The 16263-nt window shown below is 38.8% G+C and overlaps 1 pseudogene; it reads left to right on the forward strand.

Annotated features, from left to right (window-relative positions):
• The first annotated feature begins 872 nt into the window (after positions 1-872).
• LOC124139413 lies at positions 873-14258 on the forward strand (annotated as a pseudogene).
• Positions 14259-16263: the final 2005 nt, after the last annotated feature.

Genomic DNA, 16263 nt, shown 5'->3' on the forward strand with positions numbered 1-16263 from the left:
CAATGCTACCCCACCTCCCTCTAAATGACTGCAAGGACTCTCATGTGAAATATATTGTCATATGTTGTTTCAGAAAATTGAATATACTTGGTAAGTCTTGGCATACTGTTCTCCTAACATAATTGTATTTTCGAGGCCAAAAATGAAAAGTTAATTAAATGTGATTTATGTTTTAATTATATCTTAAAATTGTGGATAATAAATATTGAATACCAATATGTCAGTTTTGAACTTCAAATCATCGACTTCCAATTGAAAAAAAGGCAGATGGAACAAAATACTATAAACAAATAGATTGCGTCCATAATGTGATCCCAGGGACATCGGTGATGAGTTTCATTATCTGTTAATCTGACCATTTCTTAAAGAACAGAGATATATTTGTATCCCATTATATTATCGTAAATATCCCAACATTCCCAATTTTGCATTCCTTTTTTCCACTAAGAAATATGAATGTTAAATATATTAATTTCTGCAAAATTATCACGCAACAATTTAGATAATATGCTAATTTATATCTTGTATGAACTATTATTTGTTATGTTGCACGTTGTCTCTCCTCTGAATGACACCGCATGTTGTTCAGTAAACTACGGTTATAACCCACTAATTTTAGTTCGTTATAACCGTAGTTCGTTATAAACATATATACAACATATATACAGCAAAATGCTGGGACCAAATAAGTCAGTTCGTTATATCCTCCAGTTCGTTATAAGCGTGTACTGTACTTGTATTGTATGTGTATGTGGCCTTCTAATGTCGCGGACCACGGCCTGAAAGTGAATTCAGTTCAGTTCAGATACAATATGTGAAGCCTATTTCTGGCGTCCCCCGCAGAGAGCTGGCTGGAACCATGCTTAGTCACAATGGAACTGGCGTCTAGGAAGCACTCGCAAGTCGAATCTACCAAGACATTTCCGGAAGAGATGGAGACTCATCAACACAGCAGCCTTATGCATCACCGAGATTGTCAGAGACAATCAGAGACTCAACACAGCAGCCTTATGCATTACCGAGATTGTCAGAGACAATCAGAGACTCAACACAGCAGCCTTGTGCATTACCGAGATTGTCAGAGACAATCAGAGACTCAACACAGCAGCCTTATGCATTACCGAGATTGTCAGAGACAATCAGAGACTCAACACAGCAGCCTTGTGCATTACCGAGATTGTCAGAGACAATCAGAGACTCAACACAGCAGCCTTGTGCATTACCGAGATTGTCAGAGACAATCAGAGACTCAACACAGCAGCATTGTGCATTACCGAGATTGTCAGAGACAATCAGAGACAATCAGAGACACAACACAGCAGCCTTGTGCATTACCGAGATTGGCAGAGACAATCAGAGACTCAACACAGCAGCCTTGTGCATTACCGAGATTGTCAGAGACAATCAGAGACTCAACACAGCAGCCTTGTGCATTACCGAGATTGTCAGAGACAATCAGAGACAATCAGAGACACAACACAGCAGCCTTGTGCATTACCGAGATTGGCAGAGACAATCAGAGACTCAACACAGCAGCCTTGTGCATTACCGAGATTGTCAGAAGAGATGTGCTCTCGGTGGAGAACCTTGGCACCCATATTATCTGTAACCAAGAGTACAGGAGGTACCAAACCTCGGACGTCATACTTGGGTTTATTGTTTCCGGTGGTAATAAACACATGCTCATTATGTAGTCGGAATCCTATAATCGACTCTACTTTTGGCGAGAATATTGAAACGGTTTTGTCGCTTTCATTGTTTCGGAATCGACATAAATGACACAAATACTGAATTTAAAGCAAGGAAATATAGCTATTAACATTCTCATGAATCGTTTAGATATATAATATATCCATTACGTTGTGGACCGCATCCGTGGTCTACTGGTAGAGTGTCCGCCCGGAGAGCGGGAGGTTGGCGTTCGATCCCGGCCGCGTCTAACCAAAAGACGATAAAAGATGTTACTTGTTGTTACCCTGCCTGGCGTTCGACATTAAGGGGCTAAAACAAGGCCTGGTCGCCTAGGAGTCAGTAAACTGTGTCCGAGTGGGGTATTCATGTTAAACTGCGACATGGTGTCTCAGTGGGTATAAGATCGCATGGTGTAAAATCGTCAATATGATGACGAAACAATGGACATAAACAGGACCCCGTGAGCCTTATGTTATTGTAACCTAAATTTCAACCGTTTACGAATGATGAAGCTGAACTTTTGTTCAACTATTGAGTTCAGTTACAGACTATGACGTATTAGCAAGTTGAACCTTGCATAGCGCATGAATCACAGCAATACACAATAACAAACACCAGATGTGCGACACAAAGGTCGCGACTCGGCGCCAGTGTAGTTACAGGAAAGAATACTTTGTAAATTTGTAATTTTCTGGGTAGATCTCTGCGTGTACAAACCATTACCACGACATATTTTGGTATTTAAAAATCTTGAGCTTTTTCTTAAAAGAAATAAATAGTTGCTAAGTCAGATCGATTTAATCTTTGTCAATTTCCGTTGTTACCAAGAAATATTTCAATGTGCTATACATGTCATCGTGTTATTTGTTCAAAAAAAGGTCACGTTTGAAATACTTTAAACATCAAATAATGAATTATTCTCGTCAATGCTACATACACGTTAGCTATAAGTGTAAAGGTAAGAAACGTTCATTTAAAAATCAAGAGCCCTCAGAATCGAGATAAATGACACCAATACTGAAATATCATATCATCAAGTAGAGTTATTAATATCATTATCGTGAATCTTTTTGATTTGTATTTATTACGTTATGTCAATATGATACAGAAATCGCGGTCACAAACAGAACCCCGTGAGCCGTCTGTAATTTGACCTAAACCCCAACAGTTGAAATAACGTTTGTAATAATGTTACATCAGATGAATTATTATTTTTTGTCAATGCAACATATACGTTCACTATGAGTGTAAATAAGGTTAGAAACGTTCATTACAAAATCAAGATACTTTGCAAGAGCAATCAGAATCGAGGTAAATGACACAAATACTGAAATATTATGTCATCAAATATAGCTGTCAACAACATTATCATGAACCTTTTTGAACTCATTCAGTTGTGTCAATATAATACGGAAATCGCGGTCGCAAAAAGACCCCGTGAGCTTTCTGTTATTGTAACCTAAATTTCAACCGTTTACGAATTATGAAGCTGAACTTTTGTTCAACTACTGACTTCATTTACGCACAATGACGTACTAGTTCGCGATGCTGTCATTGGCTTTTATATGTTATATATATATATATATATATATTACAAATCTATAACTAGTCATTAGTAAGCCGGGGGCACGGGTGGCCCAGTCGTCTAAGGCGCCGCGATTCGCTGTGAAGAGTTGCGTCCCTTGGGCACGCCAGAAACCAATGATTGTGGGTTCGAATACCGGTTTGCTCCAATTATGTTTCCATGTTTGTCAGCACCATACCCGTGCTCGTGGGTTTCACCGAAGTGGTAAACGTCTGAGACCTGCATCACTTCGAGCTTTCCTCCCACATTAAGCTGACACGCCGTGATATAACTGGAATAATGTTAAAAGCGGCGTTACACCAAACTCACACACTCACTCATTAGTAAGCCACTTTCTTTTCACGATGGTAACACCACGCTAGTTTGCACACCATAAGGCTTTTAACCAGTTACTAATTTCCAAGAAAAGCTTGAATGTCTTTAGTGTACTCCCCCAAAACACCAAACACATGGTAAGTGTAGGGTGGCTAATGACATATAATTACTATATTATAACTAAGTAGCGTGCCGTCCTGTTTCTCGGATATCATATATCAATAGTTGCTAGCGTGGCATGCACATTAACAAACGCTTTGACATTAAGCTGCTTGGATTAACAGCTCCCTAGGACAAGTCAATGTCAAGACAATGTAATCTATTTGGACATACTTTTCACTTCATGATTTTAGTTGTTCACGAATTGCATTATTCTATCCTCAGTGAGCTTCAGCAGAGGGCCCAGGACTTCTCCTTGGACGATGACGACGGCATCCTCGATGACGTGTCATGGTTCGTACTGTGGTCCTTTCTCGCCATCATCGTGGCAACCTGTGGCGTCAGTATTACCAGCATGCCGGGGACCCCCGCAGCAAACTGCCCCTCCCCCCAGGGTCCATGGGCTTTCCTTTGGGGGGGGGGGGAAACACTGTCCTTGATAACTAAAGTAAGTCTTCGTAAGAATGCGTAGTAAAGAATGTAATACTTGTATCTAATTCAGTGTTGCTAGGTTCAAAGATGTAATCCAGGTCAAAGGCTTTTGTGGCTTGTACGATGTTTTTCAATGTATCAGTGTGTCGAGTGGTGGTCTGTTAACTCACATTTCACTGGACCCAGCACATAGTCCAAGGACTAAGGAGGTTTAACTGTACTAACAAAGACAACTGTTTTTCCTTCAGGGTTCTGACTACTACCTGTCTCGGAGGAAACAATACGGCCGCGTATACAAGACTCACATACTGGGACAGGCTACCATCAGAATCATTGGAGCTGATAATGTGCGCCATATTTTGATGGGGGAACACATCACTGTTGAAAGCAGCTGGCCTAAATCACCCAAGCGTTTAATGGGGCCTGGTGGACTACTGAATGCAAGTCCTGACAGTCACAGGATCAGGAAGATGCTACTCCTCAAGGCTTTAGCTCCTGCAGCAATACAAGGGCATGTTCCAAGAATACTAAAACTTGTCAGAAGCCATATTGTGGACTGGTGCAACAAGGGGGAACAATTCGGAACAGATATTTCCAAAAGGTTGGCGATGTCAGTTGCTGCCAACGTCCTTATTGGATTTGATGTCGCTGACCAGAAACTACAGTCAATAATCAGCTCTTTCCAAACTTTCACCGGCAACTTGTTCTCATTGCCATGGGAACTACCCGGATCAGGACTGTCCAAGGTGTGTGTTTATTTCTTACTGAGCAAAACAGGCGTATGACAGATATTTTTACATAAAATCAATTTGTCATGGCGGCGTGTAAGTAATCGAGTTTTGCCCAGACTAATCTGGTCCAATGTGATAAGTCGACTCTTACGCTAAGCATGTAACACTGGTTACACATTCTGGTCCAGAATTCTAACCCGATTATGTGCTGAGATAGGGATGATGCAATATTCAAAATTCTATTATTTTTTCACGAAAGCTCGTTCTTTCGATGTAGGGTCTAAGAGCACGAGAACAGCTCATAAAGGAGATTAGAGATTAAGAAAAGACTGCAGAGTGAGACACAACACTGGTCCCTAGTTGATGAACTGAAGAATCTTGATGAAACGACTGGCGCACTCACTGCAGACGAAGTGGCAGATGACATTTTGGAATTATGGTTGGCAGGAAACGACACCAGTTCCAGCACGTCAAATTCAGGCACTACTGGCTTAAGGTAAAGATGATGGTGTCCGAAAACGAATCGAAGAAGAACTGGCCGAGAACGGACTGTTGAATTCTGAAGATGAGCTGACGTTTGACAGTTTAAAGAAGCTGACCTACGTAGATCACGTGGTGAAGGAGGTGCTCAGAGTGTATCCACCTGTTGGTGGTGGCTTCAGGAGGGTCAAGAAAACAATGGAGATTGAGGTAAATTGAAAATATTAAGAAATGGTCCCTTGACCTTGTGCATAGCCTTTGTCAGGGTTTCAAACTGTTGAATTCCACATCGACGTCAGGACAAAATATTTTAAAATTCTATGCCACTAGCCAATAACAAAACATTCATATTTTGGTACCCACGAGGTCAGATTTCCCAGGTTGCAAGTCGAAAAGCTTAAATACGTAAAGATACATCTCAGACAAAGCTGCTGTTTATGCCTAAATAGTTAACAGGAGGGTCAAGAAAACAATGGAGATTGAGGTAAATTGAAAATATTAAGAAACGTTCACATGTCCCTTTCCAGCAAAAGTTTCGGGAACAAAATACTTGTACTTGTTTTTGATAAAGTCTAGTTCCACTACACACAAAAACTAATTATCCCCCGCCCCAACGAAGTTGGCGGGGGATATAGAAATGGGTTCCGTCCGTGTGTGTGTGCGTGTGTGCGTGTGTGCGTCCCGAAATCGTTTCCGGAGAATAACTCAGAAACCGTTAAATATTTCTCTACGAAACTTTGCATGTCTATCAGACTCATGCTGAACAGGTGCCTTTTGCTATTTAGGAATTTAATAAATTTTTATTTTTTACGTTTCCAAGGCAACAAGTTGGACTTAGGTTCTATAAGGGTGCTGATCGTTTCCGGAGCGTAACTCAAAAACCGTTACATAATTTCTTACAAAACTTTGCATGTTTACCAGACACATACTGAAATGGTGCCTTTTACTATTTAGGAATTTAATAAATTTTTATTTTTTACGTTTCCAAGGCAAAAGTTGGACTTAGGTTCTATAAAGGTGCTGTTCGTTTCCGGAGCGTAACTCAAAAACCGTTACATAATTTCTTACAAAACTTTGCATGTTTACCAGACACATACTGAAATGGTGCCTTTTGCTATTAAGGAATTTAATAAATTTTTATTTTTTACGTTTCCAAGGCAACAAGTTGGACTTAGGTTCTATAAGGGTGCTGTTCGTTTCCGGAGCGTAACTCAAAAAACATTAAATACTTTCTTACAAAACTTTGCATGTCTACTAGGCACATACTGAACTGGTGCCTTTTGCTATTTAGGAATTTTATAAATTTTTATTTTTTACGTTTCCATGGCAACAACTTGGACTTTTAAGGAGTTTTATAAATGTTTATTTTAGAATTTCCATTGCAGCTATTTTGACATGGCCTAAAAGAAATGTTGGGTCAGTTACCTGGTTTGGGACCATAACGTGTTAAAATGGCGGGGGATATAGATGACTTCGTCGACTATACGCTTGTTCAAAAAGAGCTGTAAGCGAGATGACTTGTTCCTTAGTTGCGTAAAAACAAAATACTTGTATTTGTTTTCGATAAAATACAGTTTTCCTACACACAAAAACTAATCCGAAGAGAGCTGTGGGCAAATTGAAGTTTATTGTGTGCATACACCTGGTCGAAATTTTAGTCCAATGAATTCCACCAGGTCAGAATTCCAACCTGAACCTGAGGAATTCCAACCTGAACGCTGGAATGAAATGGACAAGGAGACGTTTGAGTGGCCAAAAGTTCCACTACATTCCTTTTGGAGCAGGTGCCCGAGCATGTCCTGGTGAAACGTTTGCCAGGATGTTTGTAAAAATCTTCATTGTGGAACTGATCAAGACATGCACATGGGAACTGAAGAACAAAAAACCCTAAGATTTCCTACTTTCCAGTAACCAAACCTTCAGGTAATCTCCCTGTGACCTTTCACCTTCGTCAGGACTTTGACAAGGCCGTGTAAGAAAAAGGGTAGATGGACAAACTGTGGTGATTCGATTGCTGTAATGACAATTACAACCGAAACTGTACAAGGGACTTTTCAACTTAGGGGACCTCCAGGTGGTAGAGACAAGTCAACCTGAGTTCATGATAGTTTACAAAAGAAATTAGCAATCATGAGAAAAATCTCTTATTGCAGAGACCTCTCATCTCACATCCTAATGCATCTAGCTCAATCTGCATCCTTTCGGTTTTCAAAGAAATCAGATGAGTTTGGGCAGGAAAGGGGATTTCATTATAATTTTCTCACACTACAATTTTTAAGTTGTACAAATTCGTATCTGTTTTTACCCTTATGAGTTGAAATTGCCTACTCCTTGGTCAACTTTCGTTTGCAATCAGTGATTAAGGGGAGAGCACTTACCGAACGAAATTAAATAAAAACATCGAATATATCAGGAGGTAGCATGAGAGCATGTTGAGAACAATTGCCTAGAGGACATTTGACTTCCCTTTTTGTATGTTTCAGACACCGGTAGGGCGGGATACATTTATCTTTTTACGAACACCTGGTGTCATCACTATTTGATAGTGATTCATAAACACATGCTCCTGATATTGTCATATTCGTACAGTCGACTGTTAATGTGACCATTATTATACACGATGACACATTGTTTTGTTTTCATCATGTAGATCTTGCATAAACTGTTATCAGTTCAGACGTTCACATACTTTCAGATACTGTCTTGTTTTGATCATTTTGATCGTATTGATCATGCATAAAATGCTTAACATGTTTAACATGTTACATTAGTAACAGACTATGTCTGACAGAATGTGTGTATAAATGTAAACGTTACATCTACTCAGAATATCCTGATTGAAATAAACTCTTGAAACTATTGACATTTAGCTATTTTATTGGTGATTCGGTTTGTGAACTTTAAATCCCAATTCAACTAATCTGTATAGTTGTTCGGGGAGTGTCTCAAAACATTTGGAATTAAGTTCTTCTTATCTATCAACACACTTTTGAACTGCTCCCTAGATTGCAGTCATCCTGGAATGTTGAATTGATGCAGAATCTAAATATGTCCCCTGTCCTCCATCTATACCCTATCAATGTACCCGGCCCTCAGCAACCCATGCTTGCTGTAAGAGACGATAATGTCTGTCGAAGGGGCGACTAATGTGATCGGGTGGTCAGGCTCGCTGACTTGGTTGATGCATGTCATCGTATCCCAATTGCGTTGATCGATGCTCATGATGTCGGTCACTGGATTGTCTGTCCAGATTCGATTATTTACAGACCGCTGTCATATAGCTGGAATATTGCTGAGTGCGGCGTTAAACAACTAACAAACTTTTTGAAGGCTGGCGTTCCACAGGGGTCGGTGTTAGGTCCCTTTTTATTCATTGTATTTGTTAACGACATTGCTGGTGAATTAGATTGCATAACAAGACTCTTTGCTGACGATACAGCACTCGCCTTTTCTTCACCAGACAATCAACTTGTTGAATCAACTCTAAATTTAAATTTGAGCAAGCTCTGTAACTGGGCAAAACGCTGGTTAATTAAATACAACCAAGATAAAACAGAAGCGGTTATATTTTCCTTAAAAGATGAATCAGACCTTATTACCTTGTACTTTGATGAATGTAAAGTTAAGAATGTTCAAAGTCATAAACATTTGGGTATAACGTTTACATCAAACGGAAAATGGTCCTGTCACGTAGATAACATAATTCAATCGACATCAAAAATGATAAATCAATGGGAAAATTAAATTTCATTTTGAACAGAAATACATTAAATAAAGTATATACACTTTTCATAAGACCCCATTTCGAATATGCGTGTGAAGTGTGGGATAGGTGTAATATAGAATTATCAACTCAGTTAGAAAATCTCCAAATAGAAGCTGCCAGAGTAGTTACTGGGCTCCCAAAGTATACTTCGCACACACATCTGTATTATGAAACAGGATTGGAAAGGTTAATAGAACGAAGGAGGAAACGTAAGCTATGTTTGTTCTACAAAATACAAAGTAATATTGCCCCAACTTATCTTAAAGACATTGTAACCAACCACTGTAGGTTAAAATGTATCATATAATTTAAGAAATTCAGACAATATTGAGATTCCATATACTAGATGAAAACACTCAACCTTGTCTTTTATTCCATCAACTGTTAGGTTATGGAACACTATTCCTGCAGCAGGTAGAAATTGTACATCTACATCCCAATTCAAGACTTACATACAAAAAGAGCAAGTCATTGCACCTCCATATTTTTCCTATGGTGTTAGAAAGTTCAATATTTATCATACTCGATTAAGATACATGAAAAGACAGTTAAATTATGATTTATACAGAATAGAGATAAAATGTCATCCAATATGTCAATGTGATAATCCATGTGAAAACGCATATCATTATTTACTAAAGTGTCCATTGTACGTCCACCAAAGAAAAACTATGTTAATATTAATTCGGGACATTTTACAGAACGCAGTGAACAAAAATAGTAAACTAGATTTAAGTTTGATGTTAAACGGAAATTAATGTTTGTCCATTATCGAAAATCAACATATCTTTAAAGCAGTGCAAATGTTTACAAGTCATACAAAGAGATTTGGGTAACACTTTAATACACATATACTAGTCTCTCTTTTGTACATTTCTTTTGTTATCTATACACTTATCTTCTTTTCTGTTTTCCTGGTATATGATTTACTGTACAAGCTTTTGTAAATACCACGGAGAGGGAGTCCTAAGTTGGATAATTTGTTCCCAATCCATTTCAATCTGAATAAAATATGTTTAAATAAAAAAACTAACAAACCACTATACAAGTGACCTATACCAATCCCCATAGTAGTTCCAAGTGAAGTGACATCGTAAAAACAAACACACATAATCGACAGATTGACAGAATAGCTTTGTTCTTGAAAGCAAACCTGATACTCTCCCAATGTCAGTCAAGAGTTTGGTAGGTACCAAACCTAAGACACCGAGAACGATGGGATGTCGGACAACTTGGTACTTCGGGTGCAAGCGTGACATTTCATAGGCTTGATCCGATTATTTGCCATGTTGTTCCTGAATCCTGTGAACCACATTAGTGTTAAGAGGGACAGAGAATTCAATTATATAAATGATTTCATTTGATTTATCGAAAAGGACAAGATCAGTTTTGTTGGCCTGGATACGTCTGAGGTTGTATTTGGGCCTATTCCAAATAATCATATAATTATCATTTTCCACGATGCCCTCTTCATAAGATACTATGTTTGTGCCAAAGCTGGGCATCTACTGACAATGTGTTGGACAGTCTCATTTAATTCATTGGACAATCTATATGTGTAATATTTACATTGTGATGCAAATTGACAATTTGACGTTTTCGAGTAGGAAGTGACTGTTTCACTCGTCCGGCCAGCCTGCGACATCCAAGGACCCTGCAGGGTTTCTAGTCTTCTCAACACACTGCACATAAAACTGATGTGGTCGTTACGTTGATTAACCGAGCCTGCGCCGATTTGATATGGCACTGCATTTTGTTGACCCTTATGTCTGTACCGTCCATTTGTACAGAACCATAAAATACATTGACATTGAGATTGTGTCCTACATTCTTGGCTCGTTAAAAAAAACTGTAGAATGCCTTGCCTGTCAAGAGGATCATAAGACAAATAAATATGTGCGAAAGTGCACACAATAATCACGAAGAGCCTTCACGTTATTCAAACCACGTCATCCCATTATGATTGGTAAATTTAAGCGAATGAGGGAGGAGCGAGGGTGGAGGGACTTTTGTCTGACATGATTCTATGTGTGAATTTCTTTGTTTTGTCTTAACAACAAAATGAAAATCATACGAAAAAGGACTGGTACAACATAAGCTTATGTGGCTTTGAGTTGGAAACATTGTTGTTATTATTAATTTTATTTTTATAATTATTTTTCCCCTCAAATGTGAACATAATTCTTAAGAGCCTTCATAATCGGGATAAATAACTCCAGTACTGAATTTTCATGGTCTCAAATATTGATAACAGTATCATGAACCTTTCATACGAACCTTTCGTATATTTATATCCATTACGCTGTGTCGATATAATGAAAGAATAATGTACCAAAACAGGACCACGTGAGTCAACACAATAAACACATGCTCATTATAAAGTCGGAATCCTATAATCGACTCTGCTTTTGGCGAGAATATGGAAACGGTTTTGTAGCTTTTATTGTTTCGGAATTCACATAAATGACACAGATACTGAATTTAAAGCAAGGAAATATAGCTACTAACAGTCTCATGAATCGTTTAGATATATACTATATCCATTACCTTGTGGACCGCATCCGTGGTCTATTGGTAGAGTGTCCGCCCGGAGTGCGGAAGGTCGGGCGTTCGATCTCCGGCCGCCTCTAACCAAAAGACGTTTAAAGATGTTACTTGTTGTTACCCTGCCTGGCGTTCGAAATTAAGTGGCATAAACATGGCCTGGTCGCCTAGGAGTCAGTTTACTGTGTCTTAGTAGGGTATTCATGTTAAACTGCGACATGGTGTCTCAGTGGGTATAAAATCTCATGGTGTAAAATCGGCATCAGCCCGGACAAGTACAAGCAACCACACACACATACGTGCATGCACGTAAGTGCGTTGTGTCAATATGATGACGAAACAATGGACAAAAATAGGACCCTGTGAGCCTTCTGTTATTGTAACCTAAATTTCGACCGTTTATGAATTATGAAGCTGAACTTTTATTCAACTATTGAGTTCAGTTAAAGAGTATCGCGTATTTGCAAGTTTAACCTTGCATACCACATGAATCACAGCAATACAGAATAACAAACACCAGATGTGCGACACAGAGGTCGGGATTCGGCGCCAGTGGAGTTACAGGAAACGGGTCGGGGCGTCGGCATCAGTGTAGTTAGAATTGCTGATGCTGAAGACAAATGCTGTAGCGATGAACATGGGGAGAGAGATGGGGAGGGCTAAATGATTCCGGTCTGCTACACGTGCCCTTTTGAAATTCATGTATGTTGTGAATGAATATATAATTTCAGATAATAAAGAATATTATTCTAGTTCTACTATTTACGCGTGGGGCCATCTTAGAAATGCACATTTAAGTAACTTTTTATATATGCACCCGATATGTCCAGAATGGCTTGTGGTAAAGGGTAAACGATCGTGCCACACAACAGCCAGAAATGTCTAAAGCCACGTACACCATCTCCATCACACCTCATCCCCGCCTACAGACAGTCAGCCCCACATTCAGGTTGAAGGGGACCATGGTCGGCAGATTGGCAATACCAGCAAATTAGCTACATGACACTCGAACACCTCGTTCGTTATCTGCTAACAAAACAATAAATGCTGTATATCAGTCTGGCCTTCGAGTCTAGCCCTTTTTCATCCATGTAGATCTCCCAAGACCCATTCAGGGTCTTACATCCCATTGAGCTAATCCACATGTCCCACAAAATTTAAAATTTCAGGAACCACCAACAATTTCATTTTCCAAAACGAACACAATTTCATCCAGGTTGTTAAATTATAGGAAATTGGACTTGGCAGCTCATGATGTAAATTCCACTACTTGTGGCTGCCAAGACTCATCACAATGCTATCAACCTGCAGGTCATAAAATCACAGGTGACTTCTCTATTGTTGACAATAACAACCTTCGTCAGTTATTCAAATATGGACCAAAATATCGTGAGCAACCAACAAGTTGGACTTAGGTTCTGTAAGGGTGCTGATCGTTTCCGGAGCGTAACTCAAAAACCGTTACATAATTTCTTACAAAACTTTGCATGTTTACCAGACACATACTGAAATGGTGCCTTTTACTATTTAGAAATTTAATAAATTTTTATTTTTTACGTTTCCAAGGCAACAAGTTGGACTTAGGTTCTATAAAGGTGCTGTTCGTTTCAGGAGCGTAACTCAAAAACCGTTACATAATTTCTTACAAAACTTTGCATGTTTACCAGACACATACTGAAATGGTGCCTTTTGCTATTAAGGAATTTAATAAATTTTTATTTTTTACGTTTCCAAGGCAACAAGTTGGACTTAGGTTCTATAAGGGTGCTGTTCGTTTCCGGAGCGTAACTCAAAAAACATTAAATACTTTCTTACAAAACTTTGCATGTCTACTAGGCACATACTGAACTGGTGCCTTTTGCTATTTAGGAATTTTATAAATTTTTATTTTTTACGTTTCCATGGCAACAACTTGGACTTTTAAGGAGTTTTATAAATGTTTATTTTAGAATTTCCATTGCAGCTATTTTGACATGGCCTAAAAGAAATGTTGGGTCAGTTACCTGGTTTGGGACCATAACGTGTTAAAATAGCGGGGGATATAGATGACTTCGTCGACTATACGCTTGTTCAAAAAGAGCTGTAAGCGAGATGACTTGTTCCTTAGTTGCGTAAAAACAAAATACTTGTATTTGTTTTCGATAAAATACAGTTTTCCTACACACAAAAACTAATCCGAAGAGAGCTGTGGGCAAATTGAAGTTTATTGTGTGCATACACCTGGTCGAAATTTTAGTCCAATGAATTCCACCAGGTCAGAATTCCAACCTGAACCTGAGGAATTCCAACCTGAACGCTGGAATGAAATGGACAAGGAGACGTTTGAGTGGCCAAAAGTTCCACTACATTCCTTTTGGAGCAGGTGCCCGAGCATGTCCTGGTGAAACGTTTGCCAGGATGTTTGTAAAAATCTTCATTGTGGAACTGATCAAGACATGCACATGGGAACTGAAGAACAAAAAACCCTAAGATTTCCTACTTTCCAGTAACCAAACCTTCAGGTAATCTCCCTGTGACCTTTCACCTTCGTCAGGACTTTGACAAGGCCGTGTAAGAAAAAGGGTAGATGGACAAACTGTGGTGATTCGATTGCTGTAATGACAATTACAACCGAAACTGTACAAGGGACTTTTCAACTTAGGGGACCTCCAGGTGGTAGAGACAAGTCAACCTGAGTTCATGATAGTTTACAAAAGAAATTAGCAATCATGAGAAAAATCTCTTATTGCAGAGACCTCTCATCTCACATCCTAATGCATCTAGCTCAATCTGCATCCTTTCGGTTTTCAAAGAAATCAGATGAGTTTGGGCAGGAAAGGGGATTTCATTATAATTTTCTGACACTACAATTTTTAAGTTGTACAAATTCGTATCTGTTTTTACCCTTATGAGTTGAAATTGCCTACTCCTTGGTCAACTTTCGTTTGCAATCAGTGATTAAGGGGAGAGCACTTACCGAACGAAATTAAATAAAAACATCGAATATATCAGGAGGTAGCATGAGAGCATGTTGAGAACAATTGCCTAGAGGACATTTGACTTCCCTTTTTGTATGTTTCAGACACCGGTAGGGCGGGATACATTTATCTTTTTACGAACACCTGGTGTCATCACTATTTGATAGTGATTCATAAACACATGCTCCTGATATTGTCATATTCGTACAGTCGACTGTTAATGTGACCATTATTATACACGATGACACATTGTTTTGTTTTCATCATGTAGATCTTGCATAAACTGTTATCAGTTCAGACGTTCACATACTTTCAGATACTGTCTTGTTTTGATCATTTTGATCGTATTGATCATGCATAAAATGCTTAACATGTTTAACATGTTACATTAGTAACAGACTATGTCTGACAGAATGTGTGTATAAATGTAAACGTTACATCTACTCAGAATATCCTGATTGAAATAAACTCTTGAAACTATTGACATTTAGCTATTTTATTGGTGATTCGGTTTGTGAACTTTAAATCCCAATTCAACTAATCTGTATAGTTGTTCGGGGAGTGTCTCAAAACATTTGGAATTAAGTTCTTCTTATCTATCAACACACTTTTGAACTGCTCCCTAGATTGCAGTCATCCTGGAATGTTGAATTGATGCAGAATCTAAATATGTCCCCTGTCCTCCATCTATACCCTATCAATGTACCCGGCCCTCAGCAACCCATGCTTGCTGTAAGAGACGATAATGTCTGTCGAAGGGGCGACTAATGTGATCGGGTGGTCAGGCTCGCTGACTTGGTTGATGCATGTCATCGTATCCCAATTGCGTTGATCGATGCTCATGATGTCGGTCACTGGATTGTCTGTCCAGATTCGATTATTTACAGACCGCTGTCATATAGCTGGAATATTGCTGAGTGCGGCGTTAAACAACTAACAAACTTTTTGAAGGCTGGCGTTCCACAGGGGTCGGTGTTAGGTCCCTTTTTATTCATTGTATTTGTTAACGACATTGCTGGTGAATTAGATTGCATAACAAGACTCTTTGCTGACGATACAGCACTCGCCTTTTCTTCACCAGACAATCAACTTGTTGAATCAACTCTAAATTTAAATTTGAGCAAGCTCTGTAACTGGGCAAAACGCTGGTTAATTAAATACAACCAAGATAAAACAGAAGCGGTTATATTTTCCTTAAAAGATGAATCAGACCTTATTACCTTGTACTTTGATGAATGTAAAGTTAAGAATGTTCAAAGTCATAAACATTTGGGTATAACGTTTACATCAAACGGAAAATGGTCCTGTCACGTAGATAACATAATTCAATCGACATCAAAAATGATAAATCAATGGGAAAATTAAATTTCATTTTGAACAGAAATACATTAAATAAAGTATATACACTTTTCATAAGACCCCATTTCGAATATGCGTGTGAAGTGTGGGATAGGTGTAATATAGAATTATCAACTCAGTTAGAAAATCTCCAAATAGAAGCTGCCAGAGTAGTTACTGGGCTCCCAAAGTATACTTCGCACACACATCTGTATTATGAAACAGGATTGGAAAGGTTAATAGAACGAAGGAGGAAACGTAAGC

The sequence above is a fragment of the Haliotis rufescens genome, unplaced genomic scaffold, assembly GCF_023055435.1.
Source record: "Haliotis rufescens isolate VD_foot unplaced genomic scaffold, xgHalRufe1.0.p SCAF_27, whole genome shotgun sequence".
Taxonomy (NCBI): domain Eukaryota; kingdom Metazoa; phylum Mollusca; class Gastropoda; order Lepetellida; family Haliotidae; genus Haliotis; species Haliotis rufescens.